The following is a 10,990-nucleotide window of genomic DNA, read 5'->3' as shown; positions in this document are numbered from 1 at the left end:
TATTTTAAAGTATGTCAATGTTTTTGAAGTTTCAGTTTAGATATTAAAGACGCCCTTATTTTCAAGAAATAACTTAAAAGCACTTTAATGTTATTTCATAAGATCCTTACAATGGTGTTGAGAGTGGCTTTAACTTTAAGATTTGCAAACAGATTTTTACAAATTACAACACTGCATTGTGCAAAATTTTTAAGTGTCTTTAAATAATCATTTGGCATTTTAAGAAAACATTTTGGGAGTTCTGGAATATCTTCATCTCTGGTTATTTGCAAAGGAAGCAGGCAAAAGCCATCCCCTTTCAGTTTTGAAGTATGGTGGAAAATAGGCAAGTGGTCAGACGTGTGTTTTCAAAAACCAAGGAGGAATTTAGCTAGTTGAAGGAAAACCAAGAAAAGATGGGCTGTTGTGGTCCAGTGCCCTAGTAAACTCTTGTAAGGAGACAACCATGCTGGTGTCCTGCTGCAGGATGAGCTAGCCAGCACAGAACAAAAATGGCAAAACAGAAGTTCTTAGCAGCAGAAGGAAAAGAGAGAGAATGAACCTGACTTAAGATTCCTGAAACATCTGCATCACCATCTAGATCTGAAATGGACCTGGGTCATCATTGATTTTTATCAGATGAATAGCATACAGTGTTTACAACTCAAGTATTGCTTATGGTAGATTGGCTTATCTTTCAGAAATGTTCATTCTTTCCTCACCTGCATGAGTGGCAGATAATCCCTGCCCCTGGACTTTGGCCTTGTTTATTTTTTTTCTTAAGTTTTTTTTTTTTTTTTTTAATGTATTTGAGAGAGAGAGAGAATATGAGCAGAGGGGAGGGCAGAAAGAATGGGAGAAGCAGACGCCCAGCTGATGAGGGAACCTGATGCGGGGCTCATCCCAGGACCTGGGGATCATGATCTGAGCTAAAGGCAGACACTTAGCCAACTGAGCCACCCAAGTGCCCCAGGTTTGGCCTAATAGAATGTTAGCAGGTGAGGTACGATCAAAGCCTTGAAAAGCATTGACCTGATGATCAGGCTTGCTCTCTTGTACTTTTGCATTGTCATAAGAAGAGCCCCTGGGGCTGCTGCTGCTTCCCATTCAACCTGGATTTCAATGAACACTTGTGGAACAGAGCTGCCCAGGTCAACCTGGACCTGTGCCCGAGGCAGTCAGCACAGCCAAATGACAGACTGTTGTCCTCAGATTCTGTTACACTTTGTTTTTTTTTGTTTTTTTTTTTCTGTTACACTTTGATAGCTCAGTGATACAGCTCTTAAGAGGCTCATAATGAAGAAGTCTTCTGATTTAGTTATTCTTGCTTTCCAGAGACAAATATTTTCAACTTTTTAAATTATTTCTTGTAATAAATAAATAAATAAATAAATAAATAAATTCTTGTATTTATCTCAGTACACCATAGGCCTGAATTGCATGGGTCTGCTTATGTAGATTTTTTTTTTCGAAGAACACAGTTCAGTATTCTAAATATATTTTCTCTTATGATTTTCTTAACATTTTCTATTCTCTGACTTTATTATCAGAATACAGTGTATAGAAAATATAACAGAAAAAAATATATGTTTATTCACTTTGTGTTATTAGTAAGGTTTCTGGTCACCAGTGGGCTATTAATAGTTAAGTTCTGGGGGAGTCAAAAGTTATATGTGAATTTCAGATCACACAGGGTGAGGAGTGTTTGGTGGCCCTAACCCTTACAACAATATGCTCATACTGTTATTTTTCCTTATTGGTTTTAGACATTATATATTAACTTCCTGGAAAACATACTTTTCATTTCACAGTTGCAGAAGTTGGAGTCTGGAGGGCTAAAATGACTGTAAAAGGTCCTGTAGAGTCTTGGTCAAAATCAGGTGTTCTGAGACCAAAGTTCATACTCTACCCACCATAAACTCTATCAGTATTACTCAATAAGTCCACAACAATCATGACACTCTCCTAACTATCTAGTTCATACCTATTTCTTATCACACATTTGCAGAACAAAACAAAAAAATTAAACCATTCACCAAAAAATGTTGCTCTATTACTGGCAGTGAAGACACCTCATAATTCAGTCTCTGATTTCCAGGCACAAAAACCTCATCCTATTCACCACTTCTTTTATTCAGCACTTGACAAGTCTTTGTGCACTGTAGGAAGTGCCAACTAAAAGTCTGGCTATTTTCACTGATCTTAACATCTCCTTTTCTTGGGGCACTTGCAACATCTAATTGAAAGATACTGTTCTGCTTTGCTGAAACTCACAATCCAACTGCTGTTGATAATGTGAGTGAAGGAGTTCAAGACATGGTACCTTGGCATATCGTTTGGAGTTAAAGGCATTTTTTAAACAACAGGCGCAAGAAAGGCACTCAGATTCCCAGTTTTTCATCCTGAACGCAGAAGATGAAACTCTCAGGTAAGAACTGCCCTCCCAGTGTCAAGAGGAAAGAAGCATCACCAGAGAGACACTTGAATCTGCACATGGAGAATGGAAGAATTTGCACATAAGAGACCTTGTTAAAATAACTCCTACCTTCCTTCAGTCTCCCTGGTTTACTATATCACCACTCTGTGTTCAACCCAATATGTAAACATTTAGCTTTTGCCACCTCTTTGGGTCCTCATTTTCTTACAAAGGCTCCTGGGTCCCGTCAGACTTACATTAAACTGTATGCTTTTGTTCTGTTAACCTTTTCATGTCCATTTAATTCTCGGGCCCTGCCTGCCAGAGACCCCAAGGAGGTGGAGGTAAAAAAAATTTTTTTTGCCTGCCCTACATTAACAGCAGCCACCAGCGGCCATTCTGATCCTGGTTCCAAAAAACAACCCTTCCCCAAATTAGTCTGATCACGATAAATAGCAAAGAATCTGCAGCCGGAGTACTGTATTATTTATTCTTCCATGCATCACATTTTGCATCTCAGCTCACTACTCATTTTCTACGAATGTGAATGTATCTTGGATCTCGTCCATAGTATTTATCTGGCAGCTTGTCTTTGGTTTACTGTGTTTCCTTCTAACCCTGTGAACCCAGTAGGACCTTCCTGTCCGGTCGCTGCCAGAGCCCTGGCATCCGTCTGTTACAGTCCCTGGCACATGGCAGGTGCTCAGCAAATACTTGCTAAGCATGATCTTAGTCTCACCCTAAAGATGATGTTCCCTCCTTTGACTGTGGCCATTGATTAATGCTTTACATGCGTAGAGCACTGCAGTTTACAATGGGGCCCCAACCGACGTCTCATGCCTATTTTAGTCTTTTCCAGGTTAAATTCATGTCGCCCGGCGGCGAACGGGAGATATTTTGTGCAGCGGCTCGGGTGACTTTATTTTCACCGTTTCCTGGGCTCACTAAAAAGGGCGAGGGGCTAAACTGCCGGTGTTGGGTTCAGGAAGGCATTTGCGGCCTTCACCATCCACCACCGGCTGCTCGGGGCAAACTCCCGAGAGGTCCGGCAGCTACGGCGAATTTCCCCCGCGAGCCCCCGAAAGGTTAGGTCGGCGAGACAGGAGCAGAGTGGGCGAGCCCTGACATTTGAGGCAGCGCTGGCGCCAGGGGGAAATTCTGACGCCGAGGTGCGCGAGGGGCCCGCGGGCACGCCTCGCCTCTGCTGCCGCCGGGTGTGAAAGCCCCCCCAGCGGGGGCCCCCGGCGCCACGCCCACCGCCCGCCCGGGGCCACCGGGCTGCCCGCGACCCGCAGGACGTCAGGCCCGCTTCCAGCCCCCGGGGCGGGCGGTCCCCGGCGGCGCTCGGGATTGGCCGAGCCGTGCCGCAGGGGGCGGGGCTGCGCGGGGGGGGCGGGGCTGCGCGGGGGGCGGGGCTGCGCGCGGGGGCGGGGCTGCGCTCGACTCTGGGGCGGGGCCGCGGTGGTCGGCGTCGCCTGTGGGCGGCCGGAGGGACCGGAGGACGTGCTGGCCGCGGTGGGGCCGCCGGGGCAGCGCGGTGACCCTGCGAACTTTTGGGGGAGTTTGCGGCCGGCGTAGGCGAGGCCGGAAGCCGACCCTTCCCACCTCCGCCTCCCAGGTTGGTTCCGGCGGCGGCGGCGGCTCCAGGACCAGCTGCGGGGCCCTGTGTCCCTGGCTTTGTGGAAGGCCCCGCCCGGCGCTGCTGCTCCTGCCATTTTGTGGCCAGCCCCGGGAGTAGGATCGGACGACGGTGTCCATCTGGGGTCATCAAAAGCGATCAAAACACCTTTCGTATGTGCAGCGGGGACAGCCAGGCCTGCCCGGAGCTTGCGGAGAGCCTAGAGGCTTGGAGATGCGGGGTCCCTTCCGGCGGCTTCCTGCCGGGGCCGCCTCGGTCCGCCGCCGTGTTTGCAGAGTGCACGACCTGGGTCGCCGCGTCGCGGTGATCAGCATCCCGGGCGGTGATCAGCATCCCGGCCGCAGCGCACACTGGGGTCCAGCCGGCGTTCTGGGTCCTTGCTCCCGCCCTTGGTGTCCTGTATCCCTTTGTTTTCTCAAGCCCACTTACTGCACGTGCCGTTGAGCTGGGGCTGCGTCCACAGTGAAGCCCAGATACCGTGGCGACCTTTGGCGAGCCTGCAGAGGGCTTTGGCAGCGCGCTCCTACGGAGGGGTCACAATCACTAGAAGCCGTGCTTAGGGCGTTCGGGCCCCAACACTGTGCTTCCTTGTCTTCCACGTTCTTACCTCTTACTCTCCCTCACTCATTTTATTTTATTTTATTTTTTTGTTCGTTGAACACAACCTGCGCTTTGCTTTTTCCACGCTTCGGCATGAAGCAGTTCCCTCCAACTGGAGTGCCATCTGCTTCCCTACCCAGCAGCCTTTCGAGGTATTCATTTTGCAAAACCCATTTTTACGGCGCAAAAGCGCTCCAGGAGACCGTCTATTCCCACAGCGCTTTGTTCTCCTATCATAGAATCCGTATGGCTGTGTGGCCTTATCAAAGTTAACTTGTGTAAACTTCTTCCTTCCTTTCTAGGGTGTGAAGGCTGTTGGCATGGTGTCCTATCTAGAGATGCCGCACAAGGCACCCAAACTCATTCAAGAAGCGTTGAGGGCCTGTCATGTGCACAGCCCTGCTCCGGGTGCTCCCGGATACAGCAGTGAAAAAAAAATCAGTGTTCCCTCTGATGGAGCTCATGTCCGTGAGAGTGGGAGAAGACAAACAATAAGCAATACATGCGAATGACTCTATGTGCCAGGGGGTAATATGTACCATACACGAAAGCAGAACGATGAGAGGAGATGGAGAATAACAGGGAGAGGAGAAAACCCGAGTGAGATGACGGGACAAGTCATCTAGAAAATGAGAGGACGAGATTTTAGATGAACAAGCCACAAAGAAGGCCCCTGAAGCAGGCATGTGTTTCCTCCATCAAAGTAACAGCAAGGAAGGCTGCCTTGAGGGGAGTAGAGTAGAAGGATGCAAAATGGGAGAAGTAATGGGTCAGATCATGTGCACACACGCATCAGACATTCAATAAATGCTCCTGAATCAAATTTATTGAATTGAAAAGGGACTGAGAATAATCTAATGATAGTAACAATCAAACCTGGAAATTGCTGGAGTGGGATAGACCTCAGGCATATATTAGATATTCGCAACTTACATGAGTATATATTGGAACTCTTATTTCGTGGGACGGCATTTAACCAAAAAAAATTTCAGTGAAAACCGATGGTGTATGCAGTGGTCTTCCATTATAATGGAAATCTGGAAGAAAGGCAGATTTTGTAGAGGATGAAATGGATTAGTGTGTGATTGGAATCATTTGGTAGATATTGATCAGAATTTAAAAGTCCAGAAGGAAATGAAATCCTCCTTCTGATGTTGTCTTTCTTTTGATTTAGAGGGAAAAATACTTGTACGTTAACCGACAAAAGTTGAGTTTGTGAAATAATTGGATAAATTTGTATATTTGTTCATGATAAAAGCACTATTTCTCCAGGGCTAAGGAGAATGCTAGGGACAGGGGCCACAGGCCGAAGCTGACTTTCAGCAGAAAGTCATAAGCTTCAAGACAACATTGCTTGTTGGGGTGAGTTTTATCTTTGATCACAGTTGTCACTTGCAGTCCAAAGAACATTCCCCCCAACTGACCTATGGCAACTCTCCAGTGGAATTTCAAAGTATAAAACACTTGTTTACTTAATAATTTTTGTTTACATGGCCTTAAATTTTAAAAAGTCCATCTAACTTCCTCCAAAAAGTGGCTACTATTGATTGCACTCTTCATCACATTTCTCAAAGTTGAGATTGACTGTCAGTTTATTGGCAATCATTCACATAGATGAGCTCAAATGTGGTTTCCGATTCAGCTCTCAAACCACTACTTCGGCAGTCTCAGGCTCCGCTGCTGAGTCAACAGATCTTTTTATTCATTCACAGGAATGAGTAGCTCCTGAGTTAGTCATCACTCTTGGCATGATGTTAAGGTAACCTTGGAGTGAGAACAGTAGGAGTCCGGCCCTGGCTTCTTTCCCTAACTGCAGCTGTCCATTGTGCTGAGAAAATACACTGTCTTGATTCCAGCCTGGCTGGGCTTAAGCCCAGCTCTGCCCCCATGTTAGCTAGATGATCCTGAGCAAATTAACTTGACGTTCATGCTTCAGGGGGCCCCTGTCTCTACAACAGGGATAACTTTGCAGGGTTATTCTGAGGTTTAAAGGAGTTAACAGAGATGAAGCTAGAATAGTGACCCATAGTAGACACTGATGCTGTCATTAACACTTGGCTTGGTCACTTGAATTCTCTCAGTTTCTGTTTAACATTAGAAGACTAAATGATACTTCTTGCCTTGTAGAATTGCTAAAAGGCTAAATATTTAGTGTGCTGAGTCCAACAAAATCTGCAATGCAGGAAGCAATCAGTAAGTATTAGCTGTTATTAAGTATTAGAAAACATTTGTCAATATCGCAATCTGTTTAAATTCATCAATGAAGAGCCCATAGGAGAGGAACATGGAAAGTGATAGACTGTAAAAAGTGTCTCATCTTGATGGGGATGATGAGGGATACAAATTGTATCGATAGAGCTTTTTTTTTTTTTTTTAATTTATGATAGTCACACAACAGAGAGAGAGAGAGAGGCAGAGACACAGGCAGAGGGAGAAGCAGGCTCTATGCACCAGGAGCCCAACGTGGGATTCGATCCCGGGTCTCCAGGATCGCGCCCTGGGCCAAAGGCAGGCGCTAAACCGCTGCACCACCCAGGGATCCCTCGATAGAGCTTTTACCATAAAGTGCGGTGACAGGATCCACATAAGGATTCAAAAGAAGAAAGAATTGAAGATTAAGAGCAAATTCCCAGAGCTAAAACTAAGTAATGAGTCTATCTGTCTCAACACAAGACATGAAAGGCAGCAAGGAGGCTAGAGTACAGGGGTTGTGATCCTGGGGTCTGCAGAAGCCCAAGGGGCACAAATAAAAATCAGGGGTCTGTGAACCTGGTTGGGGAAAATGATATCTTTTATTTTCACTAACCTCTAGCAGACATCTAGTATCTCCTACAATCTTGAATTTAAAAACCCACAGTGCATAGCTAGAGACACAATACCTGTGATATCACACCAGTAGAAATCAGTTCACATTATAGTTATTGCAGGCATCCCAAAATACCATTTACACTCATGATTGATTTGAAATTATGACAGGTATGTGTTAATGATGAAGTCCATATATTACCACATTGCAAGATGGCTTTTTAAATATTTGGTGAGTAGATTTCAAAACAATTCATTTCCTCTGTAATCCTTTGTGTTGTATTTTACAAAACTACGAATATTATTCTTTGAGGAGTAAATATAGCATCTACAGGATGGAAGGGTATAGTGCACAGAAAGGTTAAGAGTCTTTGTCGAGAGCATGGGCTCCAGAGTCAACCAGCCAGGGGTGAACCCTTCCTCTGCTTCTGACCAGCCAGGTGATACTGGACAGGCTACTGGGTTCTCTGTGCCCCCGTTTTCTCATCTGTAAAGTAAGGATGAAGGCTGTTGGAAGGTATCATTGGGGAAACTATGGAAACACATAGAATAGTGCCTTGCAGGGAGTAAACCCTCAGTAAATGTTAGCCATCAACAGAAAACCATCTTCAGTGAGACTCAAGGAAGGAAATGATACAGCTTATTCGGGGGTACACACACCAGAATGATTTCCCAAGGGAGAGAGAGAGAGAAAGAAAAGGTTAGGTCATGAAGAGATAGGCAGACTAGGAGACTGGAGTTAACAAATTCATCCATTCATTTACTCATTCATTCATTCAATAAAGGTTTCTTGAGTGCCTGCTACGTGCCTCTCAACACTTGCACTAACTCTTGTGGGGTCTGGAACAGGTGTAGAAATGGAACTCACATACCATATGTCTAAATATTTAAAAGTGGCAAATCAAGCCAAAGATGTGTTAGATGTGTTCTATTTTTCTACTCCGACAGAGATGTGTTCAAAATAGCAAAATAAAAATATTGTTTTTATATCACAAAGTTCAGAAAATATCAATGATAACCAAATTTGATTATTGCAGATATCTGAATGTACTTTGATGGTCTTGAAATATTTAAATGGGTGGTAAAGACACATAATTCATAAAATACTATGTAATTACTCCATAAAATTTATTTTTTATGCCTTTATTTCATTTTTTGTAATTGAGAATTCACATAATTCGTGCTTTGTTGACAATGCTGATAAAGGAGTACAAAAACATAGATAATTATACTCAAAACACGCAGAATTTATATGCATGTAATGTAAAATGTAAATGTACATATGTATAATTTTTCAATTAAAATTATGTTTCATGTTTGCTTTTAAAAAGTTACTCTACTAAAAACTTTAAAATTTTCTATTAAGATAAAATTATAATTGGTAAATATCAAATATCTAAATTATCTCAGTATATCTGAGACTTTATTTTTGAAATGTAACTAAATTTCATTAACTTTTTTTTTTAGAGAAAATGTGGGAGTGGAGGGGGAATGGGTAGGGGCAGAGGGAGAGGGAGAGAAAATCTCAAGCAGGCTCCTAGCTCAGCACGGAGTCCAATGCAAGGCTCGTTCGTTCTCATGACCCTGAGATGGTGACCTGAGACGAAATCCAGAGTCAGATGTTCAGCCAACTGAGCAACCCAGGCACCCCTGTTTGTTTATTTATTTAAATAACCTCTACACCCAACGTGGGGCTCAAACTCACAACCCCAGGATCAAGAGGCGCATGCTCTACACTGAGCCAGTCAGGCACCCCCAACCTTGCAGTTCTTATGTTTCTTACTATGCATATGCATATTTTAAAGGAATATGAATTAATATTGCAAAGGGTTCCTCAGACTTAATGTATAACTGTTATGAATTCCATGCTAATTTGCAAGGACTTTCAGAACCACAAGCAAGAACGTAATTAGAATCAGGAAGATGGACACTTCGGTTAAGGGAGGTTAAGAAATCTGTTCAAATAATAGATTATATGAGAATCTATTACATCCCAGGTATTTGAGAAGGATTTGGCTAATTAGTCTTTCCCAGCCACAGTACTCTGGGGCTCGCACTGTGCCTGCCTCTCCGAGGGAGTAGCACAGCACAGAGACACTGCCACCATGTGTTTCCAGGCCGCAGACAAGAGGTGTGGGGAAGCGTTTACCTTTGGTTAGCTTGGATAGTACGTGCATCAGGTTAATGAAAGAATTTGCCTTAGCTTCCTGTGATGGTTTTATCAAACAAGAATGTGTCAAAAGAACAATATACAACTCCTTGAACACTTGAATGAGGCTATGCAGAGCCTTCAGTAGACTAATTGTCCGGCGGTTGACTTTGTGTAACATAGGCTGGTAAAACTAATCTTGAGAATCTCTCCTCTCAGTAAAGGCTTTTATGTCACTAGCCCACCTTGAAAAAGTGAGCTAATTACTGTGCTGGGAAATGAAAGACGTCATTTTCAGAGGAGGTAGTATCTCTGCCCACAGACTATCCAAAACGTAGATTAGTAAGTATCATTTAGTTAAACGAAAATGTAGTCCAGTTAAATGTCATGCTGCACTGTTAAGTAGAGTGTCACATGTAAATGAGGAGGCGACTTGGTTAGATCGGTGACTTTGATAATGTTAGGTGATCAGCAGTGTCATTTTTTATATGGTATGAAATTCCTGCATGGGGCCAACTCTGCTGAAGCCCGTGGAGGGGATCCCACAGTTATCACAGGTAAAGCAACTCTCCGAGAAATTTCAGAATTTGGGAATAAGTTCTGTGGACAGCCCATGCATTTTCCTTCTCTCTTGCTACTTGATCTAGTTGCTTTACTGATGACCTGCTTGGGAAGCTAGGGAAGGAAAATTTGAAACAATAAGTCTTGTAATAACAGTTGCTGTTTTTTTTGAGGACTAAGTGCCAGGCATTGAGCTAAGTAGTTCATATTCATTGTTTCATTTAGTCCCCGCTAAATGAGGATAAAGCACAATATTACTGTATTTGTAAGACATGGGTGGAAAAATTGACTCAGGGAGGTTAAGAAATTTGTTCAAGATCAAATAGCAGAGCCTGGATTCAATCCAAGTCAGTTTTACAGCAAAGCTTGGGCTCTTGTGCATGTGCTATGCTCTATTGCTCCCAGCATATAGGAGCACGCAAGGAACATAATAAAATTAGGCTAAGGGTAGCAAATGAAAACCACAATGAAGTACACCTACCAGGATGACTATAATAAAAAGATTTTAAAATTAAAAATAAAATGAAGGGCAACCTGGGTGGCTCAGTGGTTTAGCGCTGCCTTCAGCCAAGGGCTTGATCCTGGAGACCTGGGATCGAGTCCCATATCGGGTTCCCTGCATGGAGCCTGCTTCTCCTTCTGCCTGTGTCTCTGCCTTTCTCTCTCTCTCTCTCTCTCTCTCTGTCTCTCATGAATAAATAAATAAAATCTTTAAAAAATAATAAAATGGAAAAATAACAAGTGCTAGCATGGAAGTTGGAATCCTTATACATTGCTGGTGGGGATACAAGATGGTGCAGCTGCCATAGAAAATAGTCTGAACATTCCTCAAAGAGCAAAA

General features: G+C 43.8%; 1 long non-coding RNA gene across 1 annotated transcript; it reads left to right on the top strand.

Annotated features, from left to right (window-relative positions):
- The first annotated feature begins 3,853 nt into the window (after positions 1–3,853).
- On the top strand, positions 3,854–8,431 carry LOC119871908. Its single transcript, XR_005359854.1, has 2 exons — positions 3,854–4,786; positions 4,937–8,431. It is a non-coding gene; the product is annotated as an uncharacterized LOC119871908 (long non-coding RNA).
- The last annotated feature ends 2,559 nt before the right edge of the window (positions 8,432–10,990 follow it).

The sequence above is a fragment of the Canis lupus genome, chromosome 5 (genome assembly GCF_011100685.1).
Source record: "Canis lupus familiaris isolate Mischka breed German Shepherd chromosome 5, alternate assembly UU_Cfam_GSD_1.0, whole genome shotgun sequence".
NCBI classification, from domain to species: Eukaryota; Metazoa; Chordata; class Mammalia; order Carnivora; family Canidae; genus Canis; species Canis lupus.
Note: the sequence above shows the minus strand (reverse complement) of the source record. Positions and strands in the feature narration are given on the sequence as shown.